Here is a 13,793-nt window from a genome sequence, read left to right as displayed (position 1 = left end):
TGAACAAGGTTCTGTAGGTAATTACTTGTATACCATTGAAATATTGGTATGCATAAAGCCTATAAGCACACTAAAATCCAACCATCTTTCTTATTGAGTGCAACAAAGTTAATTTTGGATAATTTTTGCGTAGGAAAGTTTTGGCCAGAGATACTATAACAAAACTTCTTCAAAAATAGTCAGAAACTCTTTTATCTCAGGATCTAAGGTGTTCACTGTCAGAAGTGACTAATGACTTTGATGATTTCTACAGTTTTGGGGTCAGTCCAGGGGAGATTTCAACAGGCTGGGTTTCCACAGGTGGTTAGCACCTACTGGAAATATCTTTGTTGTCAGCTGAGCCATGCAGTAGTTCTTCCTGGAAGTTCTATCTATCTATCTATCTATCTATCTATCTATCTATCTATCTATCTATCTATCTACCTATCTATCTATCTATCATGTATCTATCCATTTATGTCTCTTTAAGGTTGTATCTGAAATAGGCACACAAATTAAAATGTTTCATTCTTGGTGTTTTCTGTTCCTGCACTCCCTCTTCTGGCTTTCTGGAATTATCTGGCAAACATCTTATGCCCGTGTCTTATGATCCACTCTGATTTTGGCTGTAAACACATGAGCTGTAAAGTTAAAGTGCACTTTTATAGTAGACATCAGAAAAGGGACTACTACTAAATAAATCAGGAAATTACCACAGCAGCCAAGTGCTTCTGTACATATCTATCCTGAGCAGAGGTTCCCTGGACTTCTGGAGACCAAAAGTAATCCCAATCTTGGCGCAATGGCTGCCATACTATGGATATTAAATAGGAATAGGAATAAGGATCAGGTTTCATTGGAGTGAGCTCTCCAGTTTTCTAGCTTGTTCTCTTGAACTGTGCAGTAGAATTTTGTATTGAATTTTTTTTCCCAGAAACTAGTGCATTTTTATTTTTTCAAAAGTTTTCTTCTAAACTGTGTTACAATAGCACTGGTAAATTAACATTCTCCTGCACTGTTCAAAATCCAACTGTTATGGTAATATACAGCTGAAATCAATTTTAATGATTTTCATTGCTGAGCATGAGAGAAAATTGAAACATGAAGAATGAAATTTTGCATTTTAAATATTGTTCACTCTTAATATTCTTCCAAACATCTTTTCAAACACCGTATATCTGTATGTTTACCTCCCTTGTGACCATACTGGAAAACTGGCCTGAGCCAATATTGGTAAATTAAATAAACAACACTTTCTTGCACACCTTATGTTATATTTAATATGCACTTTTCTAAGTTGTAAACACTCTGGTTTCTATGTAAAGCACCAAAATGGATGTAACAAATGCAGGGGAGAAGTCTCAGGATTATGGAAACTGTTCAAATGCAAACTTAATCACCCTTTACTTGCTGTGGATATTATCCCTCTTTCAATAAACCTTTCGCATCTGTGAGAAACTCTTGAGATGGTTTGATAAGTGTTTTCAGTGTATTTAATAAGAAATATATTACATATGGACCTCACATTTTCAGTGTTGGAGTTCTACCTTAATAAAGCAACATGAAAATGTGATTAAAAATGTATATTTAACACAGGAACCAGCATATTCATTTCAGTATGTGAAGTCCAGCTTCTCCATGAATTTCAGTGCTCAAGGAGGTCCTAAAATTCAATTGCTTCAGAGAAATGTTCCTTGATTAAAGGGATTGCTGCCACAGTGAGGTTTTAGGATGCAGAATGGTGATGTTTCCTGCCCCAGCTCCCTCAGTATTCATTGCTGCCACCTGTGCCACACCTGCCTGAAAGCTGCCACAGGAGGGGGGACCAGGCAGGCAGTTTCCACATGCATGAAAAGGAGCTTCCACAGTTTTAGGATCTACTCTTAGCCCCTGTCACTTAGGGGAATCTCTGCCTTAGTCCTATAAAAACAGTCATCTGTGACTCAGGTGAGTCATGCCATTTATTGCTTCACACCGGCGTATTTGCCCAGATCTAACACAAAGTGTTTGCTTAGATCTGGTGTATTGCTGTCACGGTGCATTACAGTCTAAGGAGGGAATGAAGTCCCCTTCCTCTTCTGGAAAGCCCACAGCAATTCTGCTGGGTACAAAATCCTGGTAAGCGGCTGTGGAACTTTCAGAGCAATGAGCCTTTTAAATATCAGCTGATGCATAACAGCGTTATTGTGGTTTGAGGACTTGGGTGTTGCAGAAGAGTGGTTTTATGGGAAATCACTGGGAATTATTACCCTGCATAAAGATCCTCTTGTACATAATTATATGCAAGATTAGAATCAGTAATTCTGCAGGTTTTGGATTTCATGTATGATGGGATATTTCACAATAAGTAAATTTTGTTACACCACACAATTAAAGTTGCTGTACCACAGCCAGGCTTCGTGGCTATCAGTTCTTATCAAAGCGAAATGTACAGGGCTTCGGAAAAAAAAAAAAAATAAAGAAAACAAACACCACCCTCACTATCTGGTATTAGAAGATATAATTTGATGGTTTGCAGGGTCACATACCCTGCGTAGTTCACACAGTAACTGTGGGTTAAGTCATTAAAGAAAAATAAAACAGAGCTTATTGATCACTTTTCTTTCAGGAAGACGGAGAACAAAATCAGAGCTTTGATATTTGACTTTTCCAGCGAGCAAAAGCCACGAGCCGTGCACTCCTCGCTCCCCGGCGCTGGCGGGCCGCGGGGATGCTGAAGCGCCGGGGCCTGGGCAGCAGCCGGTGCCAGCGGCGGAGCGGGGCAGGGGTGGCAGCGGGGCTGCGGCCGCCCCCTCCCGGCGGGTCCCGGCCCGGAGCGGCCCAGCTGGGCTGGGCTGGGCTTCCCCGGCCGCTCGCTCGCTTCGGGGGCGAACAGACGTGCGCCGCAGCGTGCCCGCCGCAGGGCTGCTCAGCGGCGGCGGCTCTCCGGGGAGAGAAGCGGCATCAAAACACAAACAGCTATTCCAAAGGCAAGGAGACAGCCCCAGATCCCTCGTTCAGGAGCTGCAGGAGGAGGGACGGCAGCCGCACCCCCGCGCGGGGGAAGCGGAGCGGAGGCGGCAGCGGGAATCGCCCCCCGCCCGCAGGTGCTGCCGATCCGCGGGACCCCTCGGCGGCGGCCGGCCCGGGGCTGCACATCGCGGCCCGGCCAGCAGGAGGAAGGAAGAGGAAGTGAGAGCGGCGGGTGCCTGTGCGAGCCCCGGGATGGGATAGTGCCGCGGGCAGCCCAGCGCACCGCACCGAGGCGGCGGCGCGGAGCGGAGCGCGGCTCCCGCGGCGGGGGCAGCCGGGCGGGGGACGCTGCCCACGCCGGAGGTAGGAGCGCCTCGGTCCGGAGCGGGAACTGGCCGGGCGGAGCGGGGGAGCGCGGAGAGGCACGCAGGGCAGCCGGGGAGGAGGAACGGGACGGGGCAGGCGGCTGGCGAGCCCCGCACCTGCCCGGGCGAGCGCCGCAGCCGGTCCCCGCGGCGGGAGGTGCGGGGCGGGGGGCGGCCGCCGTCGCTGTGAGAAAGAGGAAGCGCAGCGCTGTGCTTGTCAGTGCGGCGCGGCCTCGGACGGCGGCTGCCGGCGGGGGGGCGGCCCGGCCCGACCCGCCTCGCCTCGCCCAGCGGCTCCTCCCGCCGCCCTGCCCTCTCCGCCGGCCCCCGGCCGCTGCCGCCACAGCCTCCCGGTTCTCCCCGCCGCCACTTCGCCGGCGCCTCCTCCTCCGCCACCACCTCCTCCCGCTCCGTCCCCTCCTCAGCTCCCTGCCGTGCCCCGGCAGCCCTGCCCGCTCCTGGTGGCCGGAGGCCGCCGGCGAGGGGAGCGGACTGGAGGCGCGCACCTCCGGGCCGGGGGTGAGTGGCGGCGGGGCCTCGCCCGAGCCGGCGGGACCGGCGCTCCGCGGGGGCGGCGAGCGGGGCAGCGGCCGCGGCCGGACCCGCGGGGGTTGATGCGCGGGGTCAGGCCCGGGCGGAGGCTGCGGCCGCAGCAAGTGTCCGCACCGCCGCGGGCGCCGCTCGGGAGGAGAAGCCTCAACTTTGAAGCAAGTGCATCTCCGCAGGCAGCCAGCCCCGAGCAAGGCGTTGGTACCCAGCCGCCGCCTCCGAGGGCATGCCTCCCCCTCGACCCGGCAGCCGGCAGCTTCTTAGGGGGTGGGAGGGGGTGCGTGTGCCGTGTGCTCCTTTTCCTGAGTTTATGCTCGCACAAGTGATCAAACCGCTGATGAATTTCAGATGAAATGATTGTTCTGAACTGTGGGTGGTGATTATGCAAAGCCACAGTGTGCAGCCTTGTAGAGCAAGTGGGTACTGGGTCTAAAAAGTTACATTTGTGAAGTTTTTTTGGCTCAAAGCCTTTGCAAAGTTTATTTTGAATATCTTTTCCTTGCAGAACTAATACAACTGTTCAGCTCTCCCCTGAGAATGGTGTAAAGTAAATATAGGAGTTCCTGAAAAATAACAGTGAGTACATTTCAAATCAGCAACGTTTTGTTGTTAACTTTATAAGAATATCTCTTAACCTGCCAAGGCTCAAAATGTGTAACAAACACAGAGAGAATGCCAATGATAATAACAGTGTAGGAAATGTACCGTGTGTTAATTGCTATAGTATAAACATCGTTGTCTATGAGCTTGCTTCATGATACTGCAGTTATGGTGCAATTTCTGCCAGGGATGTTTTGAAGTGTATTCATTAGCAAATAGGTTTTCTTTTGCTTTTTTTCCTTTAGCTGCCTGATTGTCCTTGGTTAAAATATTTTTCTTTTGGGAAGAGAGGGAAACTGCATAAGAACTGTACTGAGTCCTGTATCTGTGACAGAGGATGTTGTTTCCTCCTCTTTCTCCTTGTCTGTTTCTCCTGCTTTCCCTCAAATGCACACACACATGCATGCCATCTCATCTTCAGTTACATAATCTTGTAGACATTTATGGATCATTCATTGTTCGCATTAGTCCCATTCTTTCCATGTCATTCCTGCTTGATTGAGTGGCTTAGGCAGAATATTACAGAGGAAAGAAAATACATTGAAATTTACATAAAGTTCTTCCAGTCTGAACTGCAAGTTTGCTTTCTTTGAAGGTTTTCTTTCCCTGATTCCCTCTTTTTTTTTTCCTTTTTCTTTTTTTAGCTGTATAAGTAGGTGGTAGGGATCTAATCTGATGACCAGTAACTAGATAAGGAGGAGGAACAGCAGCGGTGACAGCTTGCTGGTAAAAGTCCCTCTTGTGTACTGTTAGCAAAATATCCATTAACACACGTCATAAAGCTGTTAAAAGTACTGCAGCAGCTTTTAAAACTCACTAGTGAGAGAAAAGAAAGATTAGTATGCTTAAAACAGGAACATGATGTGAAATGAGTATTAGTAAAAGATACTGTCAGTGCAGTCTGTGGATCTGAGTGTGTGAATTGACTCGTCTAGAGGCAAACCTGAATCACAATTTATTCATACTGGAAAGGTTGCACGGGGGTAGGTGACTTTCTTTTCTCTCTTTTTGTAATTTCTTTGAAACTCACTGTGCGCTGCTATACACCTGCTTTCTCAGTAGTTTGCAACTTTGCACTGAGTATCATTGTCTGAGGATTTGTTCTAATGAACGACTTGCTGATGGGTGGGGGAGGGGCAGTAGAGGAAAGAAAACAGGTTTCTATACTTACCATTTTGATATTTTTCCTTATATTCTCCATGTGCCAGGAAAAACTTACTACTAGTGAAGAGTTCAGACAGATTTTGCTGAGGGGAGAGGAAAAACTCTTACCTGCTTACTTTGTAGCAGTCTTGGTAAACCAAAAGTATCTGCAGTTCTGCAGTTGTCATTATATAACCTGACCATTGGTGCTCTTAAAAGCCAGCACTTCTGTATTCTTGCTGTTTGGGCGCAACATGCTGTGTTGTCATACAAAGTTATTTTTTAATGCCCTTTTACCCTGGTTCTCATCAAACAAAACTTATTATGGCATGTAAAAGTGTAACTGTTGCTGAAACACTGCTGTGTGCATTTAGCTTCCTGACAGCAATGCTGCGAGGTAGCGAATTACAGATCAAGAGTAACGTGTGCTCCACCCTTCCTTCCGCTCTTTGTTTTTGTCTACCTAGTAGAAGTCTCTTTGATTTTAAGGTCTGGGCTCACACACATGCGTTCTCGCAATGTCCAGCCTACAGAGTGGTGTTGGAATGTGATCTCATGTTTTCCATGTTGATACACAGGGAGGAGAGCTCCCATGTTCATATGCAAGACTTGTTGCTTTCTTCTTTTGATACTGTAGGTGGCTTCAGTATGTGATGGAGTGAGTGGCTAATGCCTATAGATTTAAGTGTTACTAGGAAAAGGTTTCCCCAGATCTCTGCCAGTGCACCTGCACGCTAACATGCAGTGTTCTCCTATTCCAATAACAAGCTGTTGTTGTTGTTTTGTTTTATTTTGATATATTGCCAGCCACAGTGTTTATAATTCTGTGATCCTCAAATAAGGATTTGCTTGGGACTTAGATGAGGCCATCAAGTACAATTTTCCTCTCAAGCTGGGATTTTGCTGTCACTTGATAGTTAGTTTCCTTGAAATAAACAATCTCTTTAAAATTTACGAGCTCTCTTTGTCATGCTGTGCTGTGAATGTGCAGCACGTCCTTGTATTAAAAGAACTCTCCACATTTGTAGAAGGTGATGGGATTTTGGGAACTCTGGGAGCTAGAAAATATAATGTACCCTTGAATCCAACAAAAGTACTGTTTTCTCTTGGTCTATTTCTCTGCACAGTTAGTGGGTCTTGTAGACTTTCTCCTCTGCCGTGTCTGCTCTGTCTGGAATGTACAATTTGAGTGAGAATGGGCTAGTAAGATTTGACTCCCCATTCAGTCATTCTATTAAAAAGAAGATTTCAAAAAAAAAAAAAAAAAAGAAAAAACCTTTACAGTTGTGTTGTTTTTGTTGTTGTTCACTTGAATCTACAAATGTTGAACACTTGAATCTACAAATGGCTTTGTAACAGCTATCATACCACTGTTCAGCAAGGTATGTGCTGTATCTTTAAAAGATTTTTCTGCTTTGAGTGAGGTTTTTTTTTTTTTAAGTTTCTTGTATTCGTGGCAAGAGGAATGTGCCAAGTACACGTTGTTAAACTTGTGTCAATTTAACAGAGCAACTGTTTAAAGGATTTGGAATAATTTTTCTTCTACGCAAGTCACCTTTTTTTTCCTTTTCTTTTTTCTCCTCTCTTTTCAAATATAGCACTGTAAAAGGAAAGAGAAACTAAAAGCAATTGGCAGAAGTCAGAATGTTGGCAAGCATTTGATAGTACTGATCTAAGAGGTGATAATATATATGTGACAAATAAACTTCATGAAGATGGGTTTAGAGAGATTAATGGAAGAAGAGTTACAAACTTGCAGAGCTATCTTTTGCTCAGCATTTTTGCATCAAGCTGTTTGCAAGAATTTGGTTCTGTGGTGTGATCTTTCATTTTTGCAAGTGTGAGACACAAAAGAGAGATTGAAAATAATGCCATAACCTTCCTGCTAGCTTCCTCTGTTTTCTGATCACTGTTAACATGGAAGAGGAATATTAATGAGAAGTCTGTGCTCCAGGGGATAGCTAGCATGCTTCCTCTTCTCTCAATTTCAGATCTGACAGAGGAAAACTTCTGTGTTCTGGGCAGGCACTTAGTGGCTGGTGCCACATGTGTGGTGCCAATCAGTAAGTAAGGTACTGATTTCTCAAGCTGGTGGGCAGATGGCTTTGTAAAGCACATGCCTGCACTCAAGAGCAAGGTGAATAGGGATTCACGTGGTGCTTGTTTGCAAACCCTTGAAAGTGCATTGATTTATTTTCCCTGACAGCAGGTTTCCAGTGTGAGTATTTGATTTGTCTGCAGCAGGCTTGCTGTCAATGGATGCTAGGAGAGGAAAGTTAATTGCGAGAAGTTAGGGGACAAGGCATTTTTTTGTTCTGCAATAAATCACTGCAATGAAGACTTGTAGGTACTGCTGGTAGGGATCTCCTATAGAAAAGTGGTTTAGTTTAAATGAACTCATTTTGGTGCATTTCTAGGGAGTAGGCTATGGAGTTCTTTAGAAAGCTGAGTATACTACCTGGAGGTGTTATGAAAATATGATAAAGGACCTGTTCTTACCACCTTTGGGGACCCGAAGTCGTCTTACTACTGTTTCTGCTGTGTTCCATTTACAGTCAAATAGCACTGCAAAACTCCACAGAAGTTAGCACTAGCAGAAGGGAGGGAGTGGGAGCTACAACTCAATGCTTAGGGGAAAGACTTCCCTTTTCAGATGTAATTAAGTTGATTTAAAATATTTGTTAAACATCATCTTCAGTAAAGAGGCTGGGGATTGGGGGGGGGGGGGGGCAGGGAGGGAGGTGTGAGAGGGTGGAAAATAAGAAAACAAATTATTCCCAAATAGGTTTATTACAAAACTATATCTGTGCCCTGGTTGTGTGCATTTTGTCTTTTTTTTCTGCTTTCCTTCTGATTGTTATTTCTTTAAGTTAAACTCTCCTTGTAACTTCTTCCTCCACGTTTGCCACTTCTACTTTGGTACCTTATTCTTTGGTATTTATCTATCCCAGCTCTCATGATTTCAAGGTCTTTGCCCAGTCCTTAAATTCTTTGTCCTGGGAGCCCTTAGATTATTATTCACATGAATAATTCTATTTAAGATTTCCAAGAAAAGCTGTGGCCTGAAGTGTGTATCGTCTCCTATGTTCTTAAAATCTCTAGCTCAAAGGCTTTATTGTACATTCCTAATTTATGGTTGGCATATGAAGGGTAAATCTGTCTCTGAAATACTGTGTCATCAGGGATGGTATAATTTCTCTATCAGCTACATGGATGCACGCGTAATAACCTGGCTCTTCTTGTTGAGCTTCCTTCAACTGAAAGGGAGGACAGGTCACTGCTTCTAGGAGAACTTCAGATTCTGGAGATATGATGGCATTAAACTCCCTTTCTTTAATACAACAGAAGAAGCTTGCCTGATGATTATCTAATTTGCCAGAGCTTTTTTTGAAATCAGAGTGTGCATGAACCTGGACAAAATTCTCCCTGTGAACCTTATTTTCCTTAATGAAAATGTATGAATTTGACAACCCATATCAAATAGGTCCAACATTTTGAAGTTATTCAAGAGGAGGGATATGCAGGGTTTGACAACAGGCTCAAATAATGCTGTCAACACTTCAACCTACCTCCTTCAGCTGGGATTTTTATGTGTGTTGTGAGATTAGATGACTGTTGCTATTCAAAGGTGGTTTACTTCTAGATTATTGCCAGCCTCATGGTAAAAATGGTAAGAGTCAGGTCTCCTGATGTAGTCTGTTTGAAACTTCCATAAAATTCAGTATGTAGCTGTCCTTTTCTGTGACCAGGCACATGCTGTAAGTACTTTGTGCATTTGTTTGTGGACTTGAAACCCATCTGTAATCCTTCTGATGGTGACTTGATCTTTTAGATTTGTTTTAACTAACTATTCATATACTCTCAGTGCGTGCATGTGTTCTGCTGCTTGAATCTGTAGCTGAAGTGAAACTATTGCTTGCCCATCTTTCATTCTCTTCAGCCAGCATACATTTATCACATAGTACAGCAGAGGTTTGAGGGATATGTGGGTTTTGGCAAAGATACCTCGTGAGCAGTTCAGGCTTTCTGACTGGCTTGACTGGCAATTTGCAGTATTCTTTATTGAATCTTGTTGATAGGAACACAGCAGGGGTTACTCTTCAAATTGCTGCTTCATATTTTAGGACATACAGTAGTCTGAGATTGGGTGATGAGGAATTTATAAGTATTCGTATGATATCCTCTGGCCAAACAATAAATTTGATTTGCACATTTTTTTCTCTATTAATGAGAAGAGAAAAATGTCTGGGACACAGGTTGATGCAATACAATTTTTTCTCTTGGTGCCAGTGAATGTACTTGTTACATACCAGTGCAGTCTTTTCCATTGCTTTGCTTTCTGGTACAATTGTCACATTAATTTTCATAGCAGCAGTTGTGGCTTCAGCTGGAAATTGAAACCTAATAAATGTTGGCTCGGCACATGGACTTCTGGACAAACTTTTTCAGTAGCACTGAGCCAAACCAAGTGAAAAAAAAATTCCTAAACGTAAGTACTTGTCCTTGGATTCTGGAAAAGATATCTGGTATACCCTTTGGTCCCTATGCTGTTAAAATGTTGGAGTATTGGTGTTTGGCTTTTTTTTTTCCTCTCCCAAGTTTTCTTTTTTTTTTTTTCTCCTCCCTTCAAGCACCAGCAGACTCATCTGTTGAAGCTCTACCCCCTGTGGTTCAAGTACATTCCTCCTATCAACCTTTTCACCCCACCTCCCACTGTCCCTCTTCACACATGCGCTGAAATCTCTTCCGCTCATCAAACTTGCAAAATTCAGGCCTAGATGTGGGGTCTGATTCTGAGCTCTACTTTATGTAGGTCTAAAATCTCTTCTATAGATACGCATAACTTCTCTTGTTGTGCTTAATCTTCTTTTTCTAAAAAAAAAAAAAAGAAAAAAAAAAGAAAAAAAAAAAAAGAAAGAAAAGGTAGAAAATCTGAACAAGCTAGAATATCCATTGGAGACCAAAAGACACACTTAGTGTGGTGGTTGTAACTACTCAGGGAAAGGGCGAGAAAAAGGAGCCCGTCAACCAAAAAGCCTACAAAATAAAAAGAGAAGGTCTTTTTCATTTTGGAGCACTTAATACAATTTTTACCATATTCATGGCAAATAAAGATTTGACAGCTAGTGCCCATTCCAGAAAAGGAGGCAAAGGGCATTAAAAAAAAAATTCAGACCTTGGAAAAAAAAAAGAATTGTTGTTTGCTTTTGGGTGGGTTTGGTTGTTTGTTGTTTTTGTTTGTTTTTTCTTTAATTGTAACTAATGTTAGAAGTAGGTCAGTTTATGTGGTCTCATTTGAAAGGACTGATTTTCATATTTTGGAGTTAAAATTGAAACTTTTTAAAAAACGCAAATGTGGAAAGCAATTTTGAAAGAGAAAAATTATCTCACTGCCTTGTGTTACTCTGAGCCTTTCTCTCCTGGCTTTTTTTCTCTGCCATATTTGGACAAACTGTGGAAACCTGGGCATCTGTTCTGCCCTCTGTGTTTCTTGGATTAGCCTTAAGTTGTAACCATGTGCAGCATCTTTCATAAACTTTTTTCATATCCAATAGTCTGGGCTTTTACTTCTTGACCTGCTAAAAATAGCCCATTTTTTCCTTCAGCTACCTTAGGAATTTAGCTTGTTGGAAGAGTGTCTGGGTGTGTGTTGGGGTAACAAGTGTTGGTTGTGTCATGCTGTGTTGCAATGATTTTCTGGAAGGTAGAGGTGGCAAAGACTTCATCCCCTGCAGCTGTAAGTGACTCAGAAGACACATTATGATAAAGGAGAAATGTCTGCTGAGAGAGAAGGGAAAAAAATAATCTGTATAATTTTAAATCCAAGTTGGAATTTGAGTTCTGTTTTGATACAAATGCATAAATAAAATGGTCTTGGGCTATTTACACTAGGATTTTACTTTGGGCTCCCAGGTCATAGGCCAGAGGGATCAAAACTTCCACAATGAATTGGTATGTGGATTGAAATTAAACCACTAGTTTTTAAGATTTTTTTTCTATATGCTCCAAATTGCTTAAATTTTGTAAAATTATTAATTTCACTTTAGAGATGGAAAGAGTTAGCTTTTAATTAATTCTGTATAATTAATATATGAAGATTGAAAAAACTAACTGTACTGGCCTATAGGCTACATTTTCTAATTAAAGGAATGATGGAATAAAGGAAAAACCAGTTGGACTTCCCTCCCCTAAATCAGTACATAGTCCACCAAGCTAGACTAGAAAATCAAACTTAAGTCAACCCATAGGTCCTTTGTTTCCAGCTAATTGTTCTTGCTGTGTTCATTGGTCTTCATAAGCTTGGCTAAGGGGATAAGCCTTGCTTTCCTGTCTTGAGGCTTTTTTCTCTTGATCTATTGAAATTCAGAGTTGAGGGCCCCCTTTAGAGAATGTCCTGTGAGTAGCTGTCTCCTCTGTAACAAAGAAGCCCCAGCTGTGGATGTGGATTGAACGGAGAGGTAGCAATTTGGAGTCATTTAGGAGAACCAGTAGTTTTAATTTAATTTGGAAATGGTAAGCCTGAGTCAGTGCAGTTTTTATACTGCTGATGTCTTGCTTTTGAATTCAGAGAGTACCTGGGCCAGTGGTACCGGAGGTGCAGTGTTTTCTGCTACAGGTTGTCTATGAGATATGTAACTGTGGTGGAATGGCATTGTGCAACTACGTAGTTTTAATGTGATGGAAGAGACATTGCAAATCACTGGTTTGATATTGGAAAAATGTCGTTTTGGTCTTTGCCTCAGGTAAAAAGCTTGATGCCCTGAGTGAGTGCATCCTCAGGATGACTGCCCTCCAATGTTTCAATGCAAGCAGTGTTCTAACAGGAAAGATGGAGGGGGGAATTCAGGTGTGCCACACAGTGCAGATTCTGGTAAGAAGTGCATAACACCAGTTGACAGGGCTCATAAAATGTCTTCTACATCTTCTAACTTCTTCATCCCAGTCTGTTCCAGCAGCCTCCTCTTTGTCAAGATAGACAAGTGTTAGTTATGGATGTATAATTACAACTATGCATGTAATTAACTGTGCTATCAGGAGCAGCCAAGGGGAAAGGGTTGTGGGTTTTCAGTATGGTGGTCCATGTGTGTTGTCATTTCATATACACACTACATGGGACAAGAGACATGACTTAGAGAAGCCTTGGGAGAAAAATATCTTTGTTAAAAATTAATCTGGGTCACAGAAAAGTTTGGGTTGAAAGGCACCTTTAAAGATCATCTAGTCTGAACTCCAAGATCTATTTTTTTTTTTAAAGTAATTGGCACAAAGAGTATCAGTCAAATGCTAGCTTGTGAGAGCTGCAGCAAGATCTCTTAATTTCCTGTGTTTGCCAAAAGAGAGAGGTGAGCCTGGTCAGTGTGGTCACTTCATCTTTACTTGTTCTATAGGAGAAGTTAAAAATGGGAGCAAGGCAAGGTTGTGTTCTGTATTGATAAAGATAACCTGAAGTGAATTAGGAAACTTGGAGGTTGTTTTGAGCATCTTCTTAATTTAAAAACACAAGGGTAGACAGTAGGCAAAATGTAGACACAAAGATATATATTTGTAAGCTATTTTCTGAATAAAAGCTAGGAATTGCCTTCCCAAGGCACAGCATGGACAATATGTGCTAGATTTTAATATGAAGTTCCTGCTGTAATTGTTGTGCTTTGGTGAGATGATTTAGCCAAACAGGGCAAAAAAGATCTGCAATCAATTTTTTTCAGATACAGACAGAACTGAACTTCTCTATCTGTTGAATTATATAGTGGAATTTCCACCAGACACTGGGAAAAGCTCAGGACAGATCCATTTAGGTTTGATTGTCCAGTATTTTTAATGAGTAAACCTACATATCAACTGTAGGTAGAAATTCTCAAACTCTTAGTACATGCTAAAGGCAAAAAAAAAAGTGTTTAAAAAGTGTTAAATTCAGTTTGAGAATCTGCTTTTGTTTTCATTTTTTACTCTGATGGTGGCACAAAGCCTAGTGAAGATAAAATCAAAGAAAAATGAATGGTTTAGAAAGCACTTTGTCAATGAAAATGAGCATAGGTGGTTTTAAAAATATTACTGGACAACTGGCATGAGCTCTTACGGGAGTGTACATAAAGACTCTGGAATTATCTAGATTTCATGAGTGAAGGACCATCTCTCTTTCCTCTCTGAATTAGAGCAGATTGTTCTGTAATAAAGGTTGTCCATAGATAAAAAACCATGAAGTAG

The 13,793-nt window shown here is 42.6% G+C and overlaps 1 protein-coding gene across 4 annotated transcripts in view; it reads left to right on the top strand.

Annotated features, from left to right (window-relative positions):
• The first annotated feature begins 2,835 nt into the window (after nucleotides 1-2,835).
• ELMO1 (engulfment and cell motility 1) overlaps nucleotides 2,836-13,793 on the top strand; it is a 300,321-nt gene continuing 289,363 nt past the window's right edge. The window contains exons 1-2 of one of the 4 annotated variants that reach the window (XM_064418260.1): nucleotides 2,836-3,294; nucleotides 4,351-4,421. The gene's annotated coding sequence lies outside the window, so the exon portion shown is untranslated. Of the gene's footprint in view, nucleotides 3,295-3,645; nucleotides 3,816-4,350; nucleotides 4,422-13,793 lie in introns of those variants that run through there. The other 3 variants (XM_064418282.1, XM_064418276.1, XM_064418266.1) reach the window with 3 other exon arrangements.

The sequence above is a fragment of the Passer domesticus genome, chromosome 1, assembly GCF_036417665.1.
Source record: "Passer domesticus isolate bPasDom1 chromosome 1, bPasDom1.hap1, whole genome shotgun sequence".
Lineage (NCBI taxonomy): Eukaryota > Metazoa > Chordata > Aves > Passeriformes > Passeridae > Passer > Passer domesticus.
This window is presented reverse-complemented; position numbering and strand designations above follow the sequence as displayed.